The following is an 11,217-nucleotide window of genomic DNA, read 5'->3' on the forward strand; positions in this document are numbered from 1 at the left end:
TTTGCGGACGTATATTGAGTTAATATGACGCTCTTTATGAATAAACCACCGTGGTTATTTACAATTTTACATGATATAATTTGGGTTCCAACTCTAAGTCAAGTCGCATATGCCCTTGGCTCTCTCTACTTCTTTAAAGGTTTGGATTTGGGTGGGAGGTAATAATTTGGATGTTGGTATGTGTGTGTCTCTCTCACCTCTCTGAAGGTCAAAAATATTGATGACACACACATCACCAACTTCCAAAATATTGTATTTCCCATATTGGTGGTTCGATTGTGATGAGGAACATAGCTCCCAGTGGTAAGATTTCCTATCTCTAAGGATACAACAGTTTTACATATAAACCATCGTGTTTTTACTCTACTTGTTATTTTGTTGATCTACCGTTGTAGGTTACCCAAACCCAGAAAATAAATCTTTAAAAGCAATACAAATTTCAGACGACGGTAGTCATAGAACGACAGTTGTGTAAAGGAAATAGAGACGAAGGTATTTTTCAATTAACGAGGTGGATTCCTATAATATTATACGATGCTCATTGTGAAGAAACCGACGTGGTTAGGTCAAACTGTAATGACCCAAACCTAAAATTCGATTTAATTTGTAATTTATTATGCGGAAAGACAATTTTGCCCTTTGACTAAATTATGAACTCAAAGTTGACTTTTTGACCGAAAAGGAATTTGCCAATTCCACATACACCGTTGCGTAGAGCACGACGACACGAGTTCATAGACACGAAGTAAGCTCGAATCGGAGTTTTAACGAAGAAAATACGATTAAAATATCACCAGGGGCAAAATGGTAACTTGGAAAATCAGATTTTATAAAACCTGTTTCTCTCTCTCTCTTTCTTCCCCATCAATTTCTCTCTCCTCTCTCTCTCTCTCTCTCTCTCTCTCTCTCTCCCGTGCGACGTCCGTCGCCTCCTTCCCTTCCGATCAGCCCAGCCACCACTACAGGCCACCCCGACCTACGGCGCCGGTACCGACGGGACCGCCTCGCCCTCGCCGTCAAGGCCCAACCGTTCTCCGCCCACGAGCCGACCGGAGTTGGCCGGAAAAAGGAGAAAACCGCCGGTTTTCGGGCTAAACTTCCAACCTTTCGTTCTCCTTCAATTCTCCTCCAAATCTTTCGAGTAAGGTATGGATTCTCACCTATTTTTCGTGTTCTAGCTGATGGTTGGATAGGTTTTCATCAATTTGAGCCGTAGATTGCCCAGTTTGTGAATTGAAATTCGCCCGACTTTCGACCTCCGTGTTCGGCCACTTACGGTCAGTTTTTGGGGTAGGTCCAAGAACAAAAGTGGTTCCAAATATGGTGTTATACCTAGGATAGGAGTTTGGAGCCTTGGTTTTGAGATTTTCCGGCGATGTGTAATCGCTTTGGACACCCATCGCTGCCGGCGCGTGCGGCGGCGCGTGGCCGAGGGTGGTGCCGTGACACTGTGTTCTGATACGATCCTTAGGTCGTCACGAGGGCATAGGAATTCGCGGATTTCAATTTGGATACCGTTTGAGCCTCGAACGGATTTTCCATATTGTGCGATTATCGGGTTCAATACTGTTGAGCCGTTGGATCGTAATCAATTTTAGATATGTTGTTCCAGATAATTTTAGAAACGTGTAGGATTCGACGGATTGTGAATCGGAGTCCCGGATACTCCGAAAACGCGAACCCTAGGGCTAGGGTTTAGGATTTATGCGATTACACGATCGTGATTAATCCGATCGTCCAATTGACACCAATACCCTCGGGACATGTGTCCTAAATATATTGGACCTTCTAGCGGCATCCGGATCATATTGTACCCGTGGGGTTTCGGATTGACTTGTTGGACTTTAGCGCTTTTTAAGTCCCAAGATACCGCTAAACTATCCCACGTGGAAGGAAAGCTGTTATGGGCATAGGGATCACTTTAAATTGACGCACGTACTTTTAGGAGCCGGGGGTAGGGTTTTTCATTTAATACTATATTGTATTAATAGAATATTATGGTCATTGACTCAGGCACCCGGGCACCAGTTGACCCGCATGAGGGACCTTTAAGAGGTCCAACGAGCTCAGACTATCAGTGAGTGGACTCTTTGTTTTAATAAATGACTTTAAGCAATTCAGTTTCAGTTATCAGCTGTTTTATTCTGTAAAATATTTTATGTGGCATGCTGCCGAGTGAAATGTCCTTTAAAGCATATAGGAACCGGTATTCTTGTTCATTATCAGATAAATGGCAGCAGAATTTGAAAGGTTACAGAAAGTTAATTATTCACAAGATTTTCTTCAGAAACTTTATATTTTCTTAAATCACCTTGTACCCAGTTATTAAATGTTGTCTTCGGTTTATATATGTTGCCTTCGGTTTAGTCAGCATGCTTGACAGTTGCCCCACGAGTTCCTTGGTACTCGAACTCGTGTGGAGCGAGTAATGCTGATAAAGGTGGACTACGGTTCCCTGAATCCTGCGAGTTGCGGCTCGGACTGACTTCGTGTCACTGAGACCTGCGAGTATGTGTCACCCATAGTGATGCAAGGAATTGACGGAAATAAGGGGTACACCTAAGTGATAGTTTAAACTGTTTTCAAATGTATATCATTATAAACGTGCATTGATTTCAGAAATAAAGAAAATAAGCTAGTTTGTATAACTATTTTTACAGTGGGGTTAGTATGTTCATATGGTATTTTCTAAACTTTGCTTTTGGGTCCACTCACCTTTATTGTTGTTTTGCGCCCCCAGGCAGTAAACGTGCACAGGAATCCACCACCGGGCCACTTCCCATCTTCCGCTCCTTTCTTCTGATGTAGGATTTGTATTTTGTCCAAGATTCACTCTTTTGTAAATTCTCAGTAGTCGCTCTGATGTTTTGCCCTAGACTGATATTTGAACTGTTGGAATGTATATATACATATGCTGGCAGTTGGTTGTATATATGTATACTAGTTTTGACAGGTGTAAATATTTTGGTATTGAGCCAGTTACAAGGGAAACTCTGCCGGATTTTCGGTAGAAGTCAACCTTGTTAGTTTTATCATGTTTTGTATCGAAGGGAAAATAGTTCATTTGTGCCGACATTCGCCAGGTGTCGGACACACACAGGGTCTGGCTCGGATTCCAAAGTGGAATTTAGATCGGGTCCTGTCACAAACAACCCAATGCTATATTCTACAATAACGAAGTGGTAAATTACATTTACCACTACCATTTATTTATACACACTATCGTGGTGTACTAACTTAATACATTGCGACGTGGATATTTTTACATTTAGACATCGTTATCTACGCTACTAGTGCTGTGGTTCGCTGTAACTTTATATGACAGTAATGTTATAAATACCATTGTAGTACATGAGGACGTCATACGTCGAGAAATTTATTTTCACGGTCGTGGTATATGACATTAATAAAACTCCGATTTCCAAACGTCGTTGTCTTTAATTTCTACGTCGGTAGCTTCACACCCACTGATAGGAACCGTCCTGAATTGCTTGGATTTGGCGACGAATCCTGTGGTTTTTCCGCTATCAATGCCGGACCCATTTCAGCAGAGTCTCCCCTGAAAAATTGACATTTCCCAAAAAAATTCAACCTGTTAAACACAAAAAGATAGTCCCAAACAACAGCATGCACAATGTAGAAACATGCAATGTACAAAATAGGCCTCCTTACATCCAACCCTGTCATAGGCGATAACAGAGCAATACTAAAGAATTCCAGTTTACAAACGCAATAAATTTCAATAGAAATAAAAATGATTAAACGTAGCCTTATAGAAGTCTAGGGCTTGGTAGTACAAGTCGCATATCGGCCGCTCGTTTCAAGTCTAGCTATTGCATAGGGTTCACTTTGCAAAATCCAAAGGGAGATGTCGTATAGTAGTGTAGCTCAACAAAAATAAAAAAGATTAAACGTAGCCCTACAGAAATCTGGGGCTTAGTAGCACAAGTCACGTCTCAGCTGCTCGTTTCAAGTCTAGCTATTGTGACAGGACCCGACCCAAATTCAACTTCAGAATCTGAGCCGAACCCAGTGTGTATCCAACACCTGGCAGGTGTCGGGCACATTTGACCAAATTGCCCTTCTAACTAAGACTAAAAATCCTTTTAAGGTTTGCCTTCTGCCGAAAATTCGGTAGAGTCTTCTCTGCAATTCGCTCATTTCCCAAATTTTCACCTGTGCAGAATGCAACTCATATATCCACAATCGTTCAGCATGCATCAAACAAACAACTTGGATTGACCTCAGCCCTCTTTATACCAAGTAAAGCATTCTACCAATTGAAATTGGTCTCAACTTAGAACAACATAAATACATTATCAAGTTCGAAAATAACTTAACTGGACAAACTTTCAGCACTTAAAGTTGTGGCTATACCTAGTAACTTTAGATTGCCTACGTACCCTTAACAAGAGATCAAGCCACACATAGTTCTTTCAATATGCTTGCAAAATAATTCTATTTCTCATGTTAGTGATAAGCTCACCATTATTCACAAGTTCTAAAGTATATACTTTTCAAATTTTCCAATTCTCAGAACAGTTCATACTCAGAACATAAGTAGGCCACTCATTGAACTTCCTCTAACTCATAAATAAATTTTTATATTATTGGTTTGTATATATAAAATAAAAATAAAAATAAAACCAACAAGCTCCGAAGACACTTTTATCCTTTCCTTCGAAACTCACATAAGGCTCATTATATATATATGTCAACAACTTAATTGGTATATATATATTTTCCTCTTTGTGTAAAACAAACTCACCGCTTAAGAAAATAATGGTGATCTGCATAAAATCCTTAAAACTTGTAAACATTCATTCCTTGTCTCATAATATCAAGAAAATAGATATTAAAACCTTTGCCCATAAAATACCAAAATAAAATCCTTAATTTTAGTTTAAAACATCTCAAAACTTAAATTCTCTCCACCTAGGCGTACCCCCATTCCTGATCCATCAATTCCCTTGATACTGTCAATTCCAATATCATTTTGTCAATTCCTGTAATAATCCGTCAATTCCTTGTGTCGCATTACATGATACATCCTTTGCAGGCCTCGATAACACAAAGTCAATCCGAGCCACATTCCTTGCAGGCCTCGGGAATACAAAGTCTACCCGAGCCGCATTCCTCGCAGGCCTCAGGGGACCTTTAGTCAATCTTGTTGTGAATTATGAACTAACTCACTCCCCTTTAGACCTTGTTGTGGATGGCCTTTGGACAAACTCAGTGATGGATGAGTCTTACACATACACAGAAAATTAACAAAGCATGGATGACACAAGTGTTTATAGAGGTTCAGCAATTTGCCTACATCCTCTTGGTGATCCCCTTGAGAAACTTCACTTATGGTGATAGGTTACAACTTTGGTTTACAAAAGAAAACCCCCTTAGAACTCTACCCTCACAATCTATTTCTCTCACACCCTTTGCTCAACACTTGATACACTTGAAAGACTCTCTCTTTCTCTTGGATTCTCTGCACTCTCTAGCTTCCAGCAACTTAGCCTCACCTTTGCTGTCATGCTTCATCTTCCCTTTTATGTACAAGCCTTTGGACTAGAGAAAGGGCTGCAGCTTCCCCCCTGCAATTGTGGCTTTAGTCACCCATCATAGACCATAGCTTTAGGCAAGTCATTAATGCCTATACACCAGCCATCCTATGCCTTCACATCAGCCACCCTTTCCAGAGCCAAAGAGTAGGTACTCTTTGAAACACGTCAACAATCACCCATCAATTTTGTTTTCACCTTTCCAGCAACTTGCCAACACTCACTTAACTCAGAAGTGACCCAAAAAGTATTTGCAAGACAGTAGAAAGCGATAACACATAAAAGAAAGGGCTTGAAAATGCGTGGAAAACCAAAACAGCACGACTGGAGGGATGGTCACCAAGACCTAGCGATCGGTCACTTTTGAAAAATGACCGGTCCCAAGTTCCCAACAACCGGTCACTTTCCCCAATCCTTGCATCCTTAGGTGAGCCAATTTTCCAACAATCTCCACCTTGGCGAGCCTAAGACTCCTTGTGAAAATCATTTCCTTCCAGGACATCTATTATGTCTTGAGAATCATCCTGCTAACTCTCAAGAACTCCACCTCAATCTTTAGCATGGAACAAGATAGAGCAAGCTCAAACAATGCTTGAACTTTGCTGCTGTGACTAGCTTTGTTAGACAATCTGAGGCGTTCTTCGTTGTATGAACCTTTCTTGTTGTGATGTCTCCGTCATTCACCCAATTCCTTATCCGATGGTATCTTACATCAATGTGTTTGGACCTTCCATGGAACACTTGATTCTTCACTAGGCATATAACACTTTGACTGTCACTTTGTATCACCACCAAATTTTGAGCTATCCCGAATTCCTATGCCAATATCTTCAGCCATACCTCTTCTTTTGAAGCTTCTGTTAGTGCCATATACTCCACTTCAGTAGTTGACAAGGCACTAACCGATTGTAGCACCACTCTCCAACTAATCGGTCCTCCACCACAAGTGAAGACATATCCTGTGGTGGATCTCCTCTTGTCTAGATCTCCTACATAATCTGAATCCACATAACCTGAGACACATGCCTTTCCTTGTTTTCTTTCAAACAATATCTCAAACTTCTTGGTGCCCTTCAAGTACCTGAGAATCCACTTTGCTGCTGTCCAATGTTGTTTGCCCGGATTAACCATGTACCTTAACACCACTGATCCAAAACTTCTAGTTGATAGAACTATGAATTCTTAATTTATAGGAATAAGGGAATGAGAGGAATTTAAAGACAATTAGAGAAACAAAAGGAAGAAGCAAAGGAACTGCTTTGAGTTCTGCTTTTAGAATTGCTTGATTCATTTCAATGAATAACTTACGTATTTATGCAAGGTTTGGTTGCTAAAATTAACTAAACTAAATTAGTAAATTATTGTAAGCTATAAAGAATGAATGGCTTAAAATCTCACTCATTTAAAACCATTAAAATTTTATGGTTTATAACAATTCGTTATAAACCATTAGTTTTTATGGTTTTAAAATAATTTTATAATATAATATAATATAATTAATTATAATTATATTATATTATGTTTATTTTTGCTGGTAGATCCTCCTGGATCATGGCTCCCCCATTTAAGATGCTTGAGCTCCTAGTCAAGCTAAATTATGAGATGAGGAAACTCTATTATTGCCTTGTCTTGAATATACCACTTCGACTTGCTAGGAAGTTGACATTTTCCGCCAATACGGAAATACTCATAGTTTCCTTGTCGAGTCTCACGAACCTTCTGTTCCAAGATACAATCCTCCTGCAAAGGATCTTCTCGTTCAATCTTTAAGTCATCAACTTATGGAAGACGTGTGTCTTCATTTGCATCATCATCAAGTAGAGATGGCTCAAAAAGTTTAAGATTCTTGGCATTGATGACCGAGTACATATGCATGTATGGTGGTAATTCAAGTTCAAGGGCATTATCACCAATTTGTTTGATGATCTTGAACGGTCCATAACGAATAGGCTTCAGTTTCTTGCCTTCACCGGTTAGCCATTCCTTTCCAAGGTGTAACCATACTAGGTCACCTTCCTTGAAGTTACATGGCACACGATGCTTATCATGGCGAGCTTTATACCGTTGCTGAGAATGTTTCAATTGTGCCTCCACTTCAGTATGAATCTTTCTGACTCATTTGAGAAATTTATGTGCTCGAATATGTTCATCTTCTTCTTTCCCACTTAATGGCTGGTCACTCATAGTGAATGCTAAATCAAAAGGAATTTGGGGTAAATAACTCAAACAAACCTCAAATGGAGATTTGAGTGTGGAGCCATGAATTGCTCGGTTGAAAGCAAAGTGTAAGTAAGGGAGACTTTCATCCCAAGGATTCGGATGCTTGGAATTGTAACCCCTCAACAAGTGTACCATAGTCCGATATACAACCTCCTTTTGCCCATCTATTTGTGGATGAAATGCAGTGCTTCTTTTCAATTTGGTATCCGTCATTCCCCATAACGACCTCCAAAAATGGCCTAATAATCGACTGTCTCTGCCATAAATAATTGATGTAGGTAAGCCAAAATACTTCCAAACATATTGGAAAAATAACTTAGCAGCTCCTTCTCCAGTTAATGTCTTCTTGCATGGAATGAGAATCACCATCTTACTGAAACGATCTACCACAACAAACAAGTAGTCATTTCCAGACTTGGTTTTAGGCAATCCATCTAAGAATCCATCGAGATACTCTCCCAAGGTTGGCTAGGTACTGGTAATGGAAGATACAGTCCTAACTCTCTTTGAAAGGCCTCGATGTATTGCATAAAACACAACCTCGAATGTATTGTAAAACATCGAGATGCATCTTTGGCCAATACACATAGCGATGAAGATTCAATTAAGTCTTCTCAACTCCAAAATTTCCTGCTACTTTGGAAGTATGAGCCTCACGAATCCACTACAATCTATCGCCATCTTCTGGAATGCACAATTGTGTTCCCTTGTATATTAGTCCATCCTTCAATTAGAACTCACTAGTCTTTCCATGTTGTAGCTTTGCATAGGCTGAGTTGAAATCAGTATCTGTGTCATACCCTTTGGCATATTCAGAAGGAACATTGGGTTGGAATTGCATAGCCACCAGTAATGCGAAACTTGAGCCTCTTCTTCTTCTTGAGTTTGTTGTTGTTGTTGCCCAGCATCTTCCTCCTCACTGTCAGACTGCACCTCCTCCTGCATGAATCCTCATACATTTCTCATGCTCTATGAGAGTTCGGTTCATCCTTTTCGCAGCTCCATTTTGTTGGGGTGCCTTCTTTACAGTAAAGTGCCTCTTGATGCCTTCATTTCTGCAAAACTCAAGGAACTTGGTGCATGCCCCTCACACTCATGTGCCCTAGCCTCGAATGCCAAAGCTGAGTTTCATTTTTCGAGTCCTTGCTTGTGGATACAGCTGCTCCACCTGTAATTGTTGTACCACACAATCTATATAGACAGTTAGGTTGTATTTATCCCCTCATAATCACAAGTGAACCTTTTGAGATTATGAGTTTCCCTCCATTAGCTTTGATCGAATAACCATTCTTATCAAGAGTTCCAAGGGAAATGAGATTCTTACGCAACTTTGGAATGTGTCTTGCCATCCCGAGCGTCCTAACAATCCTATCATGCATCTTCACCTTGATTGTACCGGTGCCTTTGACTCTACAAATTAAGCCATTCTCCATCATAACTTCACCACCTTCTTCTTTATCATATGTGTCAAACCGCTCCTTGTTTGAGCACATATCGTATGAGCATCTAGAATGCAAAATCGAATCCGAAGAGAAACACCTTGAAGAATTAGCAAATGCATTATTTTTAACATTGCTTTTAACACACAAAAGCTCACCATCACTTCTTGTGACTTCCTTAGCTGTGTTTGCTGCATTCTTCCCTTTGTTCTTCTTCGCCTTCCATATGGGGCAATTCTTTTTCCAATGCTCCTTTGACCCACATTCTAAAACAACCTTCCTTTGCCTTGGATTTTGACCTTCCTCTGTTGCCTTTCTTGCCTGATCACACTTCTTTGAACGGCCTCTCTCTCCAGTCTTAGCAACTAGACCTTCACCTTGAGAATTTTCTCCTGAATGTTGGGTCATCCTATGATGTGACATGATGTCCTGCACCACATACTCAAAATCCAACGTAACTTTCCCGAACATGGGCGCAGTTCGAAAGTGTTTATAGGACGAAGGTAAGGATGGTAGCAACATAAGGGCCTTATCCTCCGTACTATAATTAACTTCCATTCTCTGCAAGTCAGCAACACATCTATTGAAACTGCTTAAATGTTCCATTAGATTACCTCCCTCCTCCATCCAAAGATTTAGGAGTTCTTCCTTGAGGAAGAGTTTGTTGGACAGCGACTTCCCAGCAAACATCTCTTCGAGCTTCTCCCATGTTTGCTTCGCTGTATCCTTCATCACATTGATGAGCACGTCATCAGCAATGTAATTTTCGATGGCTCCTCTAGCTAACTCATCGAGTACAACCCACTCCTTGTCTGTCATGGTTGCTAGCTTCTTCTATTTGCCAACCAAAATGACATGGAGATTTTGTTGTGTAAGAGCTGACTTCATCATTCGTTGCCATAGTGTGAAGTTCTCCTTGCCGGTGAATGAGTTTAACTCCACTTTCATGCTTGTTGCTTGTGGTTGCTTCAGCTGTGAACTGCTACCACTCTCAACTTCCTTGTCAATTGCCATCTTCAACACACTAGCACTCCAAAAGAAGAACTAGCGCCAGTTGCTAACACAGCTCTAATGCCACTTGTTGTGAATTATGAACTAACTCACTCCCCTTTATACCTTGTTGTTGATGGATTTTAGACAAACTAATGATGGATAAGTCTTACACACACAAAGAAAATTAACCAAGCATAGATGACACAAGTGTTTATAGATGTTCAGCAATTTGCCTACATCCTCTTGGTGATCCCCTTGAGAAACTTCACTTATGGTGATAGGTTACAACTTTGGTTTACAAAAGAAAACCCCCTTAGAACTCTACCCTCACAATCACTACTACAATAAAGTTAATAGACAACGGTTTTTAGCCGTTGTTGAAAGTCTTCTAAAACCGTAGAGGTTAGGAGCGTCGTCTTTTCAACCTATTTATGACAATCGTAAAAAAATCGTTGTAATATGTCACTTTCAACAACGATTTTTAAGAAAAACCATTGTCAATTCTCATATATAAAATAGGTATACAAGAGCAACCGTTGTATTATGGCAATTTCAACAACGGTTACTCTCAATAACCGTTGTAATATGGTCATTTCTTCAACGGTTTTTATAATAACCGTTGTAGTAAGTCACTTTCAATAACGGTTTTGCTCTATAACCGTTGCAATGGTCCTTTCCACAATGGTTATTGATGACTTTGCACAACGGTTTTCAGAATAACCATTGTAAATGTTCTTATTATACAACGGCTGTTGGTTCTAACGTAATAAGTGGATTTCTACAATAGTTAGAATGGACAACCGTTGTAGTTAAGAAGGTGACCGTTGTAATAATGACATTCCTTCAATATTGTTGCATTCTAAAATTAACCAATATATGTAGAACAATGATGTATTCATATTTCAATAAGAAAAGTGTTCGAACCATAAAATTCCAAAATTGGTTCAGTTACAACAATTTGAGGTCTGCAGGCAACTAAAGCTTTGAATTTAGTACATAAGTCCCAA

At 39.9% G+C, this 11,217-nt stretch overlaps 1 pseudogene; it reads right to left on the reverse strand.

Annotated features, from left to right (window-relative positions):
- Positions 7,338 to 10,036, reverse strand: LOC109948100 (annotated as a pseudogene).

The sequence above is a fragment of the Prunus persica genome, chromosome G3 (assembly GCF_000346465.2).
Source record: "Prunus persica cultivar Lovell chromosome G3, Prunus_persica_NCBIv2, whole genome shotgun sequence".
Lineage (NCBI taxonomy): Eukaryota > Viridiplantae > Streptophyta > Magnoliopsida > Rosales > Rosaceae > Prunus > Prunus persica.